We start from the raw sequence: 10328 nt of genomic DNA on the forward strand, positions 1-10328 counted from the left end.
CCACCAGCTGATCACTGACCTGCGTGCCAGGGCCCGGCCCCCAGCACTGTGTCTGCCTGGCCATCAGGGGACCCAGCGGCTCTGTGCCAGCTGCTATGCCCCTTGAGAAAGGGTCTTCCTTTTCTGGCCTCAAATAGGAGGATAGGAAGCAGCTGGGGTTACGGACGACATTCCTCAGGAGACAAGGTGAGTTTCCTGGCATGCCCCCCTCCCCCTCCCACCTGTCCACGCAGGGCTCCCAGGCCCGCCTTTCTGGCTCCTTCCCCACCACTCTCCTGCTGGTGGCAGATCTAATCTTGCCAGGCGCCATCTGGGGCACTGGGTCTCTGGGACCCAAAGACCAGGTCTCCGCTGTGGCCGGTGGGTCAGGGGAGCTCAGGCTGACCCCAATCTTGGCCCCAACGTGTGTCTCTAGGAAGGAACAGCCACGGAGAAAGGAACGGCTTCCACTTAGGGTGGAGCGCCCCAGACTCCCCGCCTGTCTCCCCGTCTGAACCACTGCTGGGGCCCCTGAGACCAGGTGCCCGCAGTGGTGACTGTTAAGGGCTGCGGCCGCTGGAGCCCACGGCCAGGGGGCCGTGATAGAAACTTGGAGGGGTTCACACAAGGCCAGAGCACAACCACCCACTGTGATCTGATTGGAAACGTCACCAGCCGGGCGGCAGACTCCTACCAGGATAACGGGGCACCTGTGTCTCTGATGTGGAAGCAGGAGGTAAACATGCCGGGCTTCAGGTCTGTGGGAGCTCCTGGGATGCTCTACAGGGGGTCGTCCCTCTTCTGGGCCAGGCCCACATGGGCACCGCTGGGCAAGGGCACTCAATTGTGTCCCTGTCCTTCATGAGTCCCCGGTTGGGCAGGGAGAAGCAGACAGGTAGACAAGGTGACCAGGGAACGGGCTGGGGCTTGTAGAAGGCACTTAGCTCCGGGAAGCAGGGGCAGGGGCCAGGGAGGGTCCCTGAGCACCAAGCAGGACAGACACTTATGCCTTTTATTAAACTGCTTCCGAGGGAGAGAGTGGCAGGGCGGGCCAGACAGGCTGAGCTGCGACCTGTCCATGCCTGGCCCTGGGCCTGGTACACAGGGCACCCAGCATGAACGACAGGAGCAGAGGTCTGGGGGCAGCAGCTTTCTGAAGGGCACCCACCACTGCCGCAGGAGCAGAGCTCGGTGTGGGGTGGCACGGGCCCAGGCCCCCTGCCAGGGCCCTAAGTGGACTGTGGGTGCTGCCCCTGGCTCCCAAGGCTTTGGGGTCAAGCCAAGGCCTACCCTGGTATTCCAGGCCCCTAGGTCGACCCCTGACCTCACATCCCCTTGCAGGGGGCAGCCAGCAGTGAGGGCTGGGGCCACAGGGGCAGCCGGGGTATGAGCTCTCTAATGCCACAGAACAATGTTGCCAGATTACAACATCCCCCTGGGCAAGGCTAGAGGAAATCCCCCAAACGGAGCTGCAGGGTCAAGGGCAGGGAGGCCCCAGCCTGGGACAGGGCTCAAGATCCCACAGTGAGGGCTCCTCTGCAGCACCTCATTTAACTTTTCCGAGGACACCATGAGTTATAACTGTTTTTAACCCCATTTCACAAGGAGGGACCTGAAGTCCAGAGAGTCCCCGAGACGTGAAGGGGACAGGCTGCCCCAGCGCTGCGAATGCGGCCCCCGACTACTTCCTGGGAGAAGCTGTGCTGGCTCCAAGAAGCCCCCGGGAAGCCTTCCCTGGGCTGGCTCAGCCCCCAGCCGTGGGGCAGCCCACCCTCCTCCCAGCAGGCATGGAGCCAACTTGGAGCGCTCACCCGTCAGCCTGGCAGCTCCTGGGGACCCACGGACCTCCCCTGCCTCTGCAGGTTCCAGCAGGCAGACGCCCCACACCCCAACCAGCGACCTGGAACGTGGTTGGCAGTGGGCCGCCCCTACCCTGGGCTCAGCCAGCATGCAATAAACGTCTGATTCGCAAGGAAGCAGAGGGCACTTCTCGGAATCGCAGCACAGCTGCAGGGGAAGGAGTACGGATACCAGGAGGGTGCCCTGCCAGCCCCTCAGGCCCCGCCGACCACCCCAGGCCACTGCCTCGGACACCGAGCCCACACCCTTCCCGGAGACCAGCAGGCAAGGAGCACCGGAGCCCGCTGTGGCTAGCCCACGGGGGCCAAGGATCAGTCGCCTCTGGACCTGGGGACCGGGTGAAAGAAGCGCCAGTCCTGCCAGCAAGTTCCAGCGTGGTTCATGACCTGGGACGGGGACGGGCAGGGGCTAACCTGCAGCTGGCCCCAAAGCTGGAACCTCAGAAGTTCTGCCGCCCGGGGAGAAGCAGGGCAGTGGGGGGACCTCAAGCACCGTGAGGCCCCCTCCCTGATGAGGGCCCAGCCTTGTTTTGCACTTCACTGGGATGGCGCCTGGAGTTCAAGGGCAACTCAGGAGCCTGGCCCCCGAGCCCAAATCCTTTAGTGTGGCCCAGAGCCAGGGGCTTCTATCACTTGAGGGTGGAGAAGTGTAATTCACTAAGGAGGCTCAGGTCTCCTGGCCGTGGCTGAGAGGCAGCTCCATTTCTCTCGGCATCATCCTAGCTGCCCCCCGGTGCCTAGGCCCAGGGGTGGTAAGGAGGCACCACGAGAGTGCCCTGCCAACCCCTCAGGCCCCACCGACCTCCCCAGGCCACTGCCTCAGCGACCGAGCCTACACCCTTCCCGGAGGCCAGCAGGCAAGGACCAGGAGGTGGGCGCTGCTGAGCTTGCCTGCCTGAGGCTACAAAGAGCCCAGAATGCTCCCCCTCCCCGCCTCTGGGACTTAAGTGGCCCACATGTGGCACTGTCCCCAGCCCTTGGATGACTGGTCAGGGCCACTGGAGAGATCCAGAGGCCTTTTGGAGACAGGCCACCTACCTGTGGGTAGGATTTCAGCGTCCTGACAGCTCCCTCTCCCTGCCTAGGCCCCTGTGCACTTTCATCCATGCCCTCATCCACACTCTCACCACATCCGGTGCACACCAGGCCACTCTGGTCAAACTGGTCTGCCACCCTCCCCGCTGCCAGCCTCTGGCTCAGTCTGTTCCTACCTTCATGGTTGTCGCATGGCTCAGACAGCCCTCCTTCTGATTGCAAACCCTGCGTTCAGTGGCCACCTGCCGCCCACCTCCCTCAGCCAGGCTGCCGAGTGCTGACTGTGCTCCCTGGGGTTATCAGAGAACCACATACGTGCATGCCCAGGCCTTACTGAGGCCATCTATTAGCCAGCCAATGAGGGGAGAGTGGGGCCTGCCAGTCACTGAGCCTTGGTGTCCCATGATAGAGCTTCAAGGACAGAAACCAGGAGGACCCAGGTGGTTCCCTGAGCCTGGCCACTCCTGAGACTCTGGCCTTTGCCATGAGACACAAGCGGGCAGGGACCTAGGAGCCTGCCCTTTGCCCCAGATCTCTCCAGGCCCAGCCCCACCCCCACTCCCAAGCAGAGGTGGCCCAGCTATCCCTGCTCTCCAGCCCTGAGGGCCAGGGAAAGCACCCCCAGTGGCTCACAGTTACTGAACACCAATCATGTGCCACCACCAGCCCCTGGACATTCAAAACCACCTATAAGGCAGAAAGTGGTTCACTACCCCCATTTTACAGATGAGGAAACAGGCTCAGCAGTGTGAAGCCCCCTGGCCAAGATCACACAGCTAGTAAATGGTGGCAGCCGGATTCAAAGCCAGGACCCAGCCCCTCTGTGTGTCTCTCTGTGCTCTCTCAGGCTCCCCCCATGTAGGCCTGCAAGCTTGCGGGCATCCATGTTGGGGGAAGGATGGTGGGGGCTGACTCAGCATCTCACTTTCCTCTGTCCATGTGAACAGGAAGGGCCAAGGGAGGTTTGGATCCACCCACCCTCCTATCTCTCCCAGGCTGGCCTCCTTGTTGGGCTCCTCCCTGACTCTGCAGGCCTGAGGGACTCCCCAGAAAGGCCAGGCCCTCTGTCAGCACCCCTCTTTCCTGATGGCCAACAGGGACTCGCCTGGGCCATCTACCTATCTGTCCTTCTGCCTGCCCCCTCTGGCCAGGGTGTGCCCCAATACGGGGCACAGAGCCAAGTAATGGAGTGGTGGCTGGGAGGGGGGCGGTGGGGGAGGGAGGGGAATTTGACAGAATTCTCACCTTGGAGCCCCCATCCTGGCCTCCTGGTCTACCTGGAGTGGAGCCCTGACTCCCAGAGGGCCCTCTGCGCCGGTGCCCTGGGTATCGGACACAGTGGGAGGAGAGCCAGGAGATAATGGAGCCCAGCCCCCTTCTCTGGTCTCGCAGAGCCTGGGCCAGAGAGGGCAGAGGGCTGACCCAGGGTTACACTGAAGTCAATGCCGGGCTAGACCTAAACCTGGAAATCTACGCTGACTCCAGGACTTGCCATGCTCCCTTGGCTGTCAAACTGTCGTGAAAAAATTCTACACATCATCATCACTGCAAGTAACATTTCCTGAGCCCCCTCTGTGCTAGGGTCTGGTTACCTGCCTCATCAGCAAGATCACATGCGTGTCCTCGACTCGGCAATCCCAGGGGTCCCGCACGGAACCCTGCCCCAGGCCAGGGTCACTTAGAGGGGCCCTTTACTCAGCATGGCCACCTGACCAGCAGGCACAGACGTCATCAGAGTTGACAGATGGGCAAACCGAGGCACAGAGAGAGGCTGTGAGGCGCTCAGGGTCCAGCAGGGCGGCAGAGGGAGTGAGCTCCAGGCTTGCACTCTGCAGTGTGGCTCAGGCCCCCTCAACACCCCCAGTGGGAGCACGGTCATTACTTCACCAGGGCAAGCGGAGGCCCAGAGCAGCAGGAAAGAGCCGGGCTGCTGGGAGGGGCCGGCCCACATGTGGAAGGACGTCTGTCCCCGACCCCCAACTCTCTGACACTCACTGTCCCCCAGAATAAGAGTCGCAGACAGCCCCAGGGTCACTGGGCTATCAGTCACTCACACTTCAGTGTGAGTCAGCTCCAACAGGCAGCTTTTCTCCACCCTTCGTTGCGCGGGCTGAGGTAAGGAAAGTTTGGATTACCGGGAGGAGGTGGAAGCAAATTCCCCGCCCGGGCCTTCAGAGGCCGGGATGTGTGGGTCGTGTAATGGGGGCCTGCGGCTGTCTGCGAGCCCCAGGGGCCTGGGGAAGCGGAGGCCAGAGGGACGAGGGGGACACGGGACAGACGCGACGCCCTCGCCCCCGCCCCTAGGCCTCCAGGGTGCACCCCGCGCACCCCCGAACCCGCGCGCTTCCTCGGGCAGTGGCGCCGCCAGGCCTGGCGCGCGCTGGAGCTGACCGCCCCCCGCCCGCCCTACGGAGAGGACCCCGGCCCCGGGGACTCCGGCCAGCCCGGGAGACTCGATCGCACCCCGTCCCTCCGCGCCCGCTGCCGTGCCTTACCTGCCGAGGCTCTGCTCCCAGCCCGCAGGTCCTGCGTCCCGGCGGCGGCTCCCGGCTGGGCCGCCAGGCTCCCGCCCTCCCGGCGGGTAGCCAGGAGCCAGGTCCCGCCCGGAGCTGTGCCCGCCCCTTCTGTCTGGCCCCGTCCCGGCCCCGTGCCCCGCCCCGTACGCCCGGCCCCGCCCCTTCGACCTGGCCCTGCCCTAGGCTCCGGGCCACGCCTCTTCCATCCAACCCCGCCCCTTGACTCCCCTCCCAAAGAACCTGGCCCCGCCTCCTCGGGCTCCCTGGACCCATCCCACCAACTCCTTTTGCAAGGCGGAGGTCCCAGACGCAGCCCGCAGCCCTCGGAGTTCGAGGTTGGGTGCGGGGTGGGGGTCAAGACGTCGGAGTCCGGGGAACCCCCACCTTTCCCCACTCCTGGTCCCGGGGAGAAGGCGGGAGTTGGCTGCGGGTGTGGACACGCCATCCCTGCACGGCACACAATAGATGGGCCGTAAATGCAAGTGGCACCTGGTGGCCCCACTGGAGAAGGCGCTGCCCCCCAACCCACTGATCCTGATCCTGAAGCAGGAGGCGGCGTCTGACTCAGGTCAGGAGGCCAGGGGCAGGGGCAGGGGATGACCCCTCCCCTGCCCCCGGCAGAAGAGGGCTCGCTGGGAACCGAACCTCTGGAACCTCGCCCTTGTTTCAGAAGGGTCTCTAGGGCACTTTTCAGCCACTTCCAAACCGGGACACAGCCCTTGTACCAGGTCTGGACTCCCAGGGCCCAGGGTTCTGGTTCCAAGAGTGCGAGGCCCAGAAAACAGGATACTTTAAATTTTACCTCCTGGGAGGCGCCCATCCAAGGCCCTTCCCCACAGCCATGGGGGGAGGGGGGACACAAGTCCAGCTTTAGACCCAGATTACCCTGTTTAAGGGGCAGGGGCCTAGGGAAAAGGGGGCTTGTCAGATCCTGTAGGGGAAAGGGCTTTCTGGGAGGAAATGGCTTCCTGAGGGGAGCCCCAAGGGGTGGGGTAAGTGGTGGAGATAGAGTGAAGGTATTCTTGGGAGAGGGAGCAAGGCCAGCAAGCTTGTAGGGGACTGGAGCCTTCCAGGGCAGAGGTCAATGGCTTGGGGCATGATGCGGTGGAGGGGATGGGATCCCTGGTCCCAGAGCCTAGGAAGCTGTGAGCAGGGGAAGGACAGGATCTGGCTGGGGCCTGAAGGGGCTGGGAGGGAGAGCACAAGGCCAGCCCAGCAGAGGCTGAGCCTTGTCCGGGTGGGAGGCCAAGGTCTGCCCCTCTGTGCTGCACTGGGCATGAAGGGCCAGAGTCCAGCAGGGCAGCAATGGCAGGGGCTGGACCAGCTACTCCAAACCAGGCAGGGTGGGAAGCATCCAGGGGCTGGATTTGGGTTATGCTGAGGCCGAGGTCCCTGAGAGGCTAGACGAGGCATAGCCAGGCTATCGGGGTGCTCAGAGTTGCAGCTGGACAGAGCGTGGGCCATGTCACTGTCCGTTGTCCCAGAGTTGCCCAACAACGGGTCCCATGCCCCAGAAAGAGGAGACCTGGCTGCAGCAGCACACTCAGGGTCAGAGAAGTTAACTGAGAGTGGGGGGAGGTGGGAAAGGCCAGAGCCAAGTGGCTATGTCCACGGGAAAAAGACCCGGACCAAGGCAGGACCACTGGAGAAGAAAGACAAGGCCAAGGAGGGACAGCTGGAGGCAGGCGAGGCTATGGGAAAGTATTTAGCCAACAGGGCCTCGGTTTCCCCATCTGTAAAACCTGCGGGGGGAGGCCCATTTGCTGGAGAGGTGGCAGGAGAATTTTGATGAAGGGTGGGAGCAAGCAGAGTGCCCAGCACCCCAGCCCTTCAGACCCCAGGGTTGACAAACTCTCACCCAGCCTGGCCCAGGGCCACCCCTCACTCACAGCACAGCCTGGCTCTCAGGGCTGGACTTGGACCCCAGAGATCCTGAAATCCTGCCCCTCCCAGCCCACAGAGGCCATTATGGAGGTGGCCGGGCTCAGCCACCATTAGCACCCCACGTGGTCACCTCGCTCTTGGAACAGGGCTGCACGTGGAAGAGGCTTGGTGTTGGCTCAGCCGGGCTGGAGCCCCTGACAGAGTGCTCACTACCTCGGGGCTGGACACGTGCTCCCTGATGTCTGGTTCAGCAGACCCTGCACGGAGGTGCCGGATACCCCGAGAGGATGCAGGGAAGTCCCCGCCCCTGTGGCTCATGGGAGGGAGCAGATGAACGCACGAGCAGTCTCCACCATGTCACCATGTCCCGGGGTGGGTGACTGGGGAGGGGGACATCAGTGCCTCCAGCCAGGGCACGACCACAGGGCGGGGCAAGCAGGGGCCGGCTTCAGACGCCAAGCTCCGAGGAGACAGGGCAGACCAGGACGGAGAGGCCTCACCATCAGGGTCACTGCAGACAGTTTGGACAGACCCGGTGCCCCAGAGAATTATCACCCAGGAATGCAAACTCACCTCCAAACGGGGTGCAGCCTCCACTTTGGAGGGAACCCGACAGCTCAGGTTACGTTGTTCCAGTGCAGCCCCAGCCCTGTGGGGGAAGGGGACCCTGCTTAGGACCTCAGGGCAGCTCGGAGCAGGCTGTCGAGTCAGGAACTGCAGGAGGCAGAGGCCAGAGGAGCTGGGCACCCTGGGGGTTCCCACTGGAGCTGGCAGGCCTGGTGTGGGTGAGAAGGAGGGTCTCCCCTCTGGGGAGGGTGTGCAGGCAGGCCCCGCGCTGCAGGTGAGCAGAGGTGAGGCAGAGACCCCTGTCTGACCAGGGGAGAGGTGTGGAGGGCCTCTGCAGAGCATGTCCAAGTTAAAGGCACACAGGTGACAGCTGAGCCATATTCTCGGGACAACCAAAGAGCAGGGCCTGTACGCCTACCACACCCACCGCTGGGTAGCGGTAGCCATGGCTGCTGATTTGGTGGGCTGCACCAGGGCCCAGAACATGAAGAGGCAGCTGCAGTCTGGGGTTAGGGACAGGACCCTGCTAAGATCAGGGCGGGGAGGGCACGATCTGCTGCCAGCCCAGGGGTCATCGCCTCCCCAAAAGCCTCGGGCTTTAAGCGGCACCTGGTGAGCCCTGACCAGGCCCAAAGTCACTGCCGGCCTCTGCGCTGCCCGCGTCAGGCTCACGATCCATGGCCTACTCACTGGCTCTCCCTGGGTGTCTCTAAACATCACAGGCTTAACACATCTGAAAGTCAGCCCCTCATTTTCCCAGCCTTTCCCTCCTCGGCACCGAAACCTCGGAGCCATTCTGGCCAGCCGGTCTGTCTGGAAGTCCTAGTGGCTCTGTCTGCAAAGTACACCCCGAATCCTGTCCCTTCTTGGCCCCTCCCTGCCCCATCTCCCCTCATCTGCTCCCCACTCCTGGCCTGGCCTGGCCATGTCTATGGTCACACCAGAGGCATCTAATCACGAGGTCAGATCATGTCACTTCTCCACTCTGGACCCTGAGTCCTCCCTGGGGGCACACGCCTGCGCAGTCCCGCTGTTCTCTCTCCGGTTCCCACGCCAGGCACGTCCCACCTCTGGGCCTTCTTGCTCGCTGTTCCCTCTCCAGGATCACTCTTACCCCAGATTCCTGCGTGGTCCACCTCCTCACTTCCCTCATCTCCGCTTCAGTATCATGCTGTTAGACACTCCTCACTTCTCTTAAGGCTGTCCACGGTCCTCGTGTTCCCTCCCTCCCCTGCCCCCTTTGAACCCCTGTATCTCTGTATGTGTTATGGCCAGGCCCCCTCTGGAGTGTCATCTCCCAAATTTGGGACCATGCTGCGTCCCCGGGGCCTCGGTGCTTTCCTGGCATGGAGTAGATGCTCAGTAAGTGGTTGGTGAATGAGTAGACAAAGGCCACAAGGGGCAGCCGGAAGGAAACAGCAGGTTTAGGCAGAGCTGCCCAACTGGCTCCCGTGTCCAGAGGACCCTGGAAGCTTCAACCTTCTGGCCCATCCCAGCCCCGGGAGTGGCCCCCTGGTGGTACCCAGCACCTGCTCACCAGGCTGCGTGGGGGGAGAGGGAGGGGCTCGGAACACCTTGGCAGCCCGTTCCTGGGCAGGGCCGGGGCCAGGGCTGCACCACTGTACCCTCTGGCAGCTCGCCCGCTTGGCTGGGGACGGCGGGAAACGAGTTCCCACCCACCCCAGCCCCTCCAAGGGGAGGCCACTGGGAGTTGCCCTGGGCAGGGGCTCTGGCTCCACAGCCCAGCTGGTGAGGGAGGGGAGTGAGGTGGAGGGGCTCTGGCTGCTGCGGTGGCTGCGAGGCCAGGGCCCGGGGCTGGGACCCGCTCCAGGGGACTCGCTGCCAGTTTGTGCCCTGGCAGGGAGGACAGGCTGGGCAGGGGCCGTCCACCTTGGGCTCCAGGCTGTTCCCACATCCCAGCCCGGCCCCGGTGCTCTCTCGCACCGCCTTGCCCTGGGCGGGAGGTGGGTGTGTTTTGCCTTTGTTGGAACCAAAGGGGAGGGCAGCCGAGTGGGCGCCAGGGCCGGAGAGCGGGCAGCGGAGGGTGGCTCACAGGATGACCGTGCGCTGGGCTAGAGACGGGGTGTGTCGTCCAGACTCCGAGCCACGGCTCCTGCCGCTGGTTTCCCCTCTGCCCCGCGGCCTCCTCCCTCTTGCATCGCTCCTGGAGAGCCAGCTCAGCATCCCGGCCACAGGAGGCCGCTTGGTCCGCCAACTCTTCTGCCCGGGCGCCCACCTACATCCCAGCATCGCCCACCACGCGGCACAGAACTCGCGGCACTTCTTCACCACGCCCCCCACGTCCGGCTGGGCTCCTGGGCGCAGGGCCCTGTCAGCCATCTCTGGGTCCCAGCACAGGGCTCTTCCTGCTCGGGGGCTGCCCTCAGTGGGTGGTGGCCCAGCCCGTGGGCTTCTAGCCGGCTTGCCCGCTGTGAGCACCGGGAGGGCAGGGCCTGCACCCACCTGCCCAGTGCCGGCCTGGCCTGAG

At 63.8% G+C, this 10328-nt stretch overlaps 1 protein-coding gene across 2 annotated transcripts in view; it reads right to left on the minus strand.

Moving 5' to 3' along the window:
- Window positions 1-5500, minus strand: part of SH3BP2 (SH3 domain binding protein 2) — a 39370-nt gene extending 33870 nt beyond the window's left edge. Inside the window, exon 1 of one of the 2 annotated variants that reach the window (XM_057547374.1) lies at window positions 3050-3136. The gene's annotated coding sequence lies outside the window, so the exon portion shown is untranslated. Of the gene's footprint in view, window positions 1-3049; window positions 3137-5368 lie in introns of those variants that run through there. The other variant, XM_057547372.1, reaches the window with a different exon arrangement.
- Window positions 5501-10328: the final 4828 nt, after the last annotated feature.

Source organism: Balaenoptera acutorostrata, chromosome 5 (assembly GCF_949987535.1).
Source record: "Balaenoptera acutorostrata chromosome 5, mBalAcu1.1, whole genome shotgun sequence".
NCBI classification, from domain to species: domain Eukaryota; kingdom Metazoa; phylum Chordata; class Mammalia; order Artiodactyla; family Balaenopteridae; genus Balaenoptera; species Balaenoptera acutorostrata.